This window comes from Eucyclogobius newberryi, unplaced genomic scaffold (genome assembly GCF_026437365.1).
Source record: "Eucyclogobius newberryi isolate DKJ021-1_F unplaced genomic scaffold, fEucNew1.0.hap1 SCAF_3, whole genome shotgun sequence".
Lineage (NCBI taxonomy): Eukaryota > Metazoa > Chordata > Actinopteri > Gobiiformes > Gobiidae > Eucyclogobius > Eucyclogobius newberryi.
Genome location: NW_027315945.1, coordinates 7,483,780 through 7,491,668, shown reverse-complemented (window position 1 = coordinate 7,491,668; position 7,889 = coordinate 7,483,780). Strand labels below are relative to the sequence as shown.

General features: G+C 41.5%; 1 long non-coding RNA gene across 1 annotated transcript; it reads right to left on the bottom strand.

Annotated features, from left to right (window-relative positions):
- Positions 1 to 412: 412 nt before the first annotated feature.
- On the bottom strand, positions 413 to 946 carry LOC140373504 (uncharacterized). Its single transcript, XR_011929028.1, has 3 exons — positions 893 to 946; positions 701 to 820; positions 413 to 633 (listed from the first exon to the last, which is right to left on the bottom strand). It is a non-coding gene; the product is annotated as an uncharacterized lncRNA (long non-coding RNA).
- Between the last annotated feature and the right edge of the window lie 6,943 nt (positions 947 to 7,889).

Sequence of the window (7,889 nt, the reverse complement as noted above, 5' to 3'; positions counted from 1 at the left end):
GGAACAGAAACAGAAGACTGTTTCTAATAAAGAGCAGATCACGTGCAGTTGGGGCAATCCTGTCATCACCATTTTGCGATACCTTGTCGCCGTATACGGAAGCTTTTTTTCATTGCATACAGTCTGTTCCAATTCATTCATAGTCTGGGCTCCAGAATGGTGACGACACCATTGCCCTAACCGCTGCTGAGCAGATCGAATTGACAAATTAAATAAAAATGTAACTTTTATTTTTCATAACGGTCTATGTAATGCATGTGTGGCATTCTGGTGGTACTATAAATGTTTTAAACTAATTTAAATTAAATAAAAATAAAGAAAATAAAACCAACAACGCCACCGGGCTTACACCCGGAAAACTAACTAAAAGGACACACAGATTCGTTCTTGATTATACAGAGGCAGATTCCAGTTTCACATGTAATTTATTTAACAGGCTATTAATTTAATAAATACTTTAACACAGGCTTAGGTAACAACACAGTTCGTATCAGTTCTTTATGCGTGGATGTATAGTCTTTTAAGAGTCCAGTGGATCTGGACAACACAGGGCACAGACATCCATATCAACAGAGGGCAGGGCAAGGCAACGGCTCCAGCGCACACCGCCGCTCCAGAGAGTTTAGGTTACATCTGAAAAGAGACCTGGTTAACGCTAACCTGAACACTAGGCTACCGGCATATCACGCTCAGGACGTACCACGTTAGCTGCCCGGGACCACGCGTTGTGGGGCTATGACAGCGAGACCACAACAATCCCGAGTCAGCAGAGATCACATCGGAGCGTTAACAAAGCGGCGCCAGGTGACAGGCCACGGCACTAAACCACAGAAACCATTTTATGAGTAAAACTACACGATCGAATTGCATTAGCATAAGGGACAACTACTACCTGGAGAGCGGAGGTACGTGGAGCAACACCCAGACCCAGGAAGTGCGTAGGTCAGAGGATGAATGACAAAACGGAACAACATTTTATTGGCCAACGGCCCTAATGATTAGCCAATAGGAAGTGGCATGGTCTGCCCGCAGGCCATACTGCCACACATGCAACTGTTGGTCTTTGTGTTTTTGTTTACCTCGATCCAAGTGCAGTCTGAGTTCTTCAAACCTGCAAACTTTATCCATTATCTGAAAATACAATAAATGTGCCGGGATTCGTTTAATGTCTTACCAAGTAGGAAATGTATGCAATGTACCAAATATCTAAACTATGCAGAATCGCACCATTATCACACATCCAATATGACGTATTATACATCCATCTGTACAGCAATTTGTGCTAGTTTATAAGTGAACTTACTAATACTGGCTACTTACTAATAATGAAAAGTAAAACTGTAATCAAGAAAGATAGAATATAGTGTATAAGCTGACTTTGTTTTGTGGACTAATCATAGACAATCAAGACTCATTACGAACATGTTTAAAGTGGAATGTAATACGGTAATATGGCTAAACACACAAAATGCATTTCCTTAACAACTCGAAACGTGACAACATAAATGGTGCGTTCTAAGTGCACAGACATAGATTGTATAATTCATACCAACAAGTAGGCTGTGCTGGCTTTGGACACAGCGTTGTAGTAAGTACTTGACCAGTCGAATTGTGGACTTCATATATTGGAGTTCGCGTCTCTAACCGCTGGGCCAACACGTTTTTCAAATGCGCTAAACATGAAGTGACTTCCGGTTCACGAAAAATAAAATGTAAGCTTTGGATCTTCTTCCAAAAAAAACAGAAAGGCATATAAATGTGTTTACAAAATAAAATAACCTGGCTCATGGCTCACAAGGAGCCAGAGCAGTCCCTTTCCTGTTTGTTATGGGCGAGTTTAAGCACCTCATTTTTTTTTAATATATATATATATTTTGTAAATGTTTGTGATATTACTCAGGGTTATCATTTAAATAAACGGCATTAGCTAAATAAAGATTTCATTAAAAAAATTAAAAAAAACGCAAAAGTGCTTCCGCCCCAAAATATGCAGCCAGGTCCGTAACAGCACTTGCTCATAGACGGAATCTGGAAAAATCTAACATGTTGGCGACCGGACCGGTCCCGCTGTTCCAGCTCAGGCAATAATTTCCCCTCTTGGGTCAGTGTTAACTCCTAACCCTAAGTTTTTGTGATTGTTAGGAGACGAGGGGAAAAATGTCAATTGTTGCTCACCTGTGAGACTGTGCAATCTAATCTAAGTTTTAAAAGTGTAATCTCGAAATAAAGACAGCTCCCTGCTGTAATCGTACTCATGATCTCCTTCTTCACATGCCATTTCCTTATCACCCAGACCAACACATCTGGGGGATACCGCTGCGAGACAGAAAATCTAACCCCCTCACCTACCAGGTGTCGCAAAATGGTGAAGACTAGCCGCAAGTGATTTGGGCCCTGATCCATGTTTGGGCCGCAATGAGGGCCGCCATATTGGACATGTAAGTTCCGTTCTGATAACTTCCGTCCCGACTGGAGCTAGTGACGTCTCTATTGGAGCTAGTGCTGGCCGAACGTGTTCCCTGGAAAGAGCCCATGACCCTTTTCTGTCTACTACGCACTTTCTTCCTGCACACACACGTGGAACGTAAGTACAAGTCTATGATAACTGAGAAATTATTGCTTAGTTCAAAAACTATATATGTGTACCAAGCTATTACCGCGTATTACGTTTTTACAAACCGTTGATTGCTAGCGTTTTGCTAACAACGTGGGGGTACCGAAGCTAGCTATTAGCAACATTTTGCACGGTTAGTCAAATGGAGACTTACTTTGCATGGTTCTCTTGAGTCCCTGCAACGAAGACAGTATTGTTTGGCCACGTTAGAAACCAAGATCAGTCAGTCTGATCAAATTGCCTATTTTCTTATAACAAGACAGAGGTTTACAAGCGAAGCTCGTTTACCTGACATGTTTCGTCAGCAGGACTTACACTCAGTCTGTAACGGGTGGGGACAACTCACCTGTACTTCTATAGGAGTCACCTCATTACGGCCGAAAACACACAATTGATGCAATTGTAAAGGAAATTGCATCATAAAATCTATTCATGTCACATGTGTAATTTTTTCCCCCACAAATCTTGGAGTGTAACTTTTGACATGTACTTATGGATTTAAAATTTAATTTTAATGACATCAAAGTTCATTGTAGCATATAGTTAATGTGTTAAGGCTTATGCCTTAACACATTAACTATATGCTACAATGAGCTCTAGCAAATATATGCTAGAGCTCAGGATAAGGGCTTATAACTAAAGTACAACTTAATGTATGCCTAATGTTAGACAAATGGAGGCGTTAAAAACTAAACAGTACATTGTCCTTAACTACTTCAATAGCAGTACTTCTTTGTCATTTGGTCATGTATATTTTGTTTCAGATCATGGAGAAAATTGCTAAACATGACCAACTCCGAAAAGAGCTGGATGCAGGTGAATAAAGAGTTGGTGTGCTGGGACAATGTGCTTCTTTTAACAACCACTCCATGTAAACGCATGAGTCAGTGTGTTTACATGCATCTTAACCATCCACTTTAAACTGTCAGAAACTATTTTAATTTTACTAATACTAATGCTAACAGCTTTGCCCGTACAATATTAAGCTAACATGTCACACAAATTCCCTGTATTATAGGGTAGTCAAAAATGTCAAAATCATTTTTGATGGATGTGTACTGAAAATGTGTGTTTATGTACACCGTAATCGCTATTTTCTCTGTCTCTAGGAGAAATCACAGATAAAGGTTTAGACCTAAAAGTTAAAAAAACTTTTGATGGAGAAGTCTGTTGGTAAGGCGAACATAATTGATTATTTACTTGTTAGTATTGTGTCTTGACGTCCCTGTCGTTTCCCCTCTGCATCTTGGTCTACTATTTGTTTTCATGATTTAAGATTGTGTGGGTGCTAGCTCCTCCAGCAATGTACAAAGTTGTATGTATTCGTAATTAAAATATTAAATGTTTTGTGCTATTAATTGCTTCCTGATTTTAGACAGAAGCTTGCCACATGTTATTTCCTTATGCATGAACACATTTCACCCTAGAAAGACTCAGACACAGGACACAGAAGAGAATGATTAGCGAGCTTTATTACGGAGGTTATTTGGCGCTCAGACCCCGGTGGAAGACAGTGATCATGGGAACTCCATAATCTAATTGAATTAGATGTCTCCCCCCGGAGCCTGGAGACTGGTGGTGGTAGATATGGAGAGAAGGTAGCGGATGAGGGGAATGCAGAGGAGGAGAAGGGGAGGCGGTGGGTCGCAGTACGGTTTGAGTGGCCGAGCCATCTGCCTGAGGGCTTAAATGCGACCGCCTGGGCGCTGATTGGGAGCGGGGAGGAGTGACTTGAGAGCATTGATTGGGGATGAGGAGCAGGTGCGAGGGCCATGGTGCAGACGCCCCCTGTCCTTTCACCCTCCTTCTTGGCCGGGAAAAACTGCATAACCTCTTTGGGATAAGCGCAGAAACCTGGAAGAGTCCATGGTGAGGTGAGGGATCGGACTCTCACAGACGGACAGGCGAACGCCGCTTGAGTGCGATGATGGCGCTGGGGAGAGGGGTCCTTCCATGGTGGCCGACGCCGATTAAGTTAGGTCTTCCAGGTGAATTTACGCAGGCTTCATTTTTCATTCCAAGTTCATACTCTCAATCACATAACCAAGCGACAAGTACATTAATATTTGAATGAACGGCATGTTGCTGGCCCACAACAAAAACACAATGGCCATTACTGAAATTCAGTTTTGGTGTTTTATTTTATCCCTTGGTTTCCCAGAAGAAAGAAAAAAATACTGGAAGTTTCACAAACTCCAGCATTTCTTTTCTCCTGCTTAACAGGTGTTGCCCACCCTGCAACCAAGCACCAACTGATCGGCAGCTAGAATGGCCCCGCTTTTTTAATTTCATGCCCCTCCCATGTGTATTACATAATCCAACCAAAAAACATTTGCAAAAAAGAGCTACGTATGCGGAATTGGACATGAGCGGCGAGTAGGCTGTCGGCAAGACAAGAAGTGCACACCTGGTGTCTCAAATAATTGGAGACATTATTAAATACAGATTGAACTGGAAAGTGGGAAGGTAATTGTGCATGTTTAATGACATGCGTGCATTTCCAGGCCGGTTCAACATCCATGCTGTTACAGTAACCCTACCTGGGCTCTAAGCAACATGTTTACGCTAGAGCACGGCCGTCGGTGCCGGGGTTGACTGGGCAGCTCTGTCACATGGCAATAGCATGGTTTTGTCTTTAGGTTTTGTTATCACTTGTCCCAGTCATAGGATCCACAGTTATGGGAAAGTAGCTACCATTTAAAGTCTCATCAATGTTATTATCTGTAAAAATAATTTCCTTTTTATGCTTTGCAGACGCAGCTCAACCAAGTACTTCCAAGGAGAAAAGTACAACACTCTGTATGTATTTTCTAACCAACCATGTGTTCAAATATATAATGGTCATAGGCCCATGTAAATTAATTTGTACCAACATTCAGACAATGTGCGCACCTATAACTAATTGTGTAATGACGCTTTGCAATGCTTTATATAACAAATTGCATGAGGCAAAATTGAAATGAGATGAAAAAAAAAACATTAAAACTGCACCACAGACACCTCCTGCTCCATGTCTGTCGATGCAGTGTTGACAAAAAATGGCTGCAATGCGGTCAAAAGTAAATCTCAAAATTTGATGACTTCACATTTCATTTTCAAGTTTTGACTTTGCACAAACAGCTCAATTTCAGCTCCACAAATGGCCTCCCAAAAGGCAAGAGAAAGCAATACCCATAGGGAAAGCCAAAAGCAAAGCCCTTCAAGGTAGTAAATGGTGCATTTGCATAGAGCAAAACACAGTGAATTGTTAATGATATGACCTATGAACATGTTTTAGATCAAGCTGATTCCAATGGAGTGGAGGGCCCGGACAAAAAAGGTGTCAGGGAAGTTTGTCCGCAGGGTGATGGACGAAGTGCCACCACTCGTCATTTTTAAGGGAGAGGATGGTTATAACAACATCCTCTGCATTGCGCAGCAAATGCTTTGGCCGGATGTGGAAGGTGGCACCTTCACCTTATGCCACCTGAATGGTTCAAGGTGGCCAAAGGTGGACTTTGACAAGGAATTTCCCACAGTTGCTGACATGCCGCAACCATGGAAAAAGGTCTTAAAGGTGGTATGGACGATTTTTTCCAGCAAATTTTTTATCATATTTCCTCCTGCGCGTGGATAAATCATTTGTCATGCCATGTATCAATCATAAAACGCACCTACCGCTCATCTGCAGCCGCGTCAGGCTCGTCCCCACGTTTCTGCGTGCCTAAGCGCATGGATCTATCATAATATTGTTCCCTCAGTGTATGGGGCAAAATGAAGACGGAGAAAGACAGTTCGAGCTAACGCAGAAGTGGACAGAAATCTACGGGAGACGAGCGATGCGATGCGCTCCGTTGCGCTAATAAACAAACGCACGTGTGTGTTGTATCGGTCCGCACGGGGGAGTGCGCATGCGCACTTCCGCCTGCGTTCTCAAATCACCGAAAAATCGTCCATACCGCCTTTAATGGTTGCACGTGAAAAATCAACGGGTAAGAATATTTGTGAAATGTCTGAATGTTATATATTAGGCTGAACTATGGTTGGTTTTACAGTGGATGTATATTACATCAGTCACCAATAAATAGTAACAGAAATAATTTGGCATGCCACAGTAACGCCACTTTCATCAGCTTAGGCCGCGGTTATTATATTACTAGGTTTACAGATACGCCCCACTTTGATTAGTTATTCTACAACATGAATAACAAATTATTTTTAATAAAGTTCCGCGCACAACGCAAAATAGCATTAAATTATATATAAAAAGCTGTATTAAGTCAAAAGATAAGAGCGCGTGAATTTTTTTTCCGGCAAAATCCTGCGGTAGTCATTTATTTTGGACTGCATTGTTGTGACGGAGCTGGTCCGTCCAGTGCGCGGTCCTAGGGAGACCATGTGAAGATGCGCGCGCCCGTTTCCCTGTCTGCTGCACGCCGCGCCAAATCTCTTATATCGCAAAACCACATTTTCTTCAGCGCGTTTTGGCGTGACTAAGACTGCACACTTAGAAGCGTGTGTTCTACCAATGAAAAACACGCTAAATATACAGTTACACTCACCCGCGCGCTGCGTCTCCTCGCTCTCCTCCCGTGGTGCGTTTTGGGGAAACCCGGAAGAACAAATCTTTTAAAATTGAAATTATATTTATATTCTGTCTGCCTGTTCAATATATTTTATTTAAAAAATCCGTAAACCTAGTGAGAATGTTAATTTTTACACGTTTTTGCATTTGAGAAAGCCCAATGATGACGTTGATTTTTAGAAGAAGTGTGATTAAATAGCAAAATATAACACTGGCAATTTTTATCCATATAGCTTGCACAATGAGCTGACATAATTGGGACACAGAATCTAAAGTTTGGAAATTTGGTGTCATAGTTTTGTCACAAATAGGTTTTTATGAGGCTGCAAATGCAAAAAGCATTAAATAATTTGACAACAAAATGCTGGTGCCTTTTTTCTCTGTTAAAGATTTAAGTATTTAGATGTATTCGACAATATAAATTAAAATCTAAAATTGAGGCTAGAAATGCTGCCCTCCAACTGAGGCATTAACGTCTGTGTTCACAATACAATAATGAACAGTGTTGTTATATTTCAGAGGATACTGTGGCTAGTCCACCAAGGAAGCGAACACGAAAGGTATTGATTTTAAGTCATTTTTTGTTTATAGTTAATTTTATTACAGTGTGATTGACATTTAGGACTTTTTCAGACAGTCAGAGAACTGAGAAGTTCAGATGAAGAACTGCCTGCCACTGAGACATCATCCCAAGGTATCTGGATTTGTACA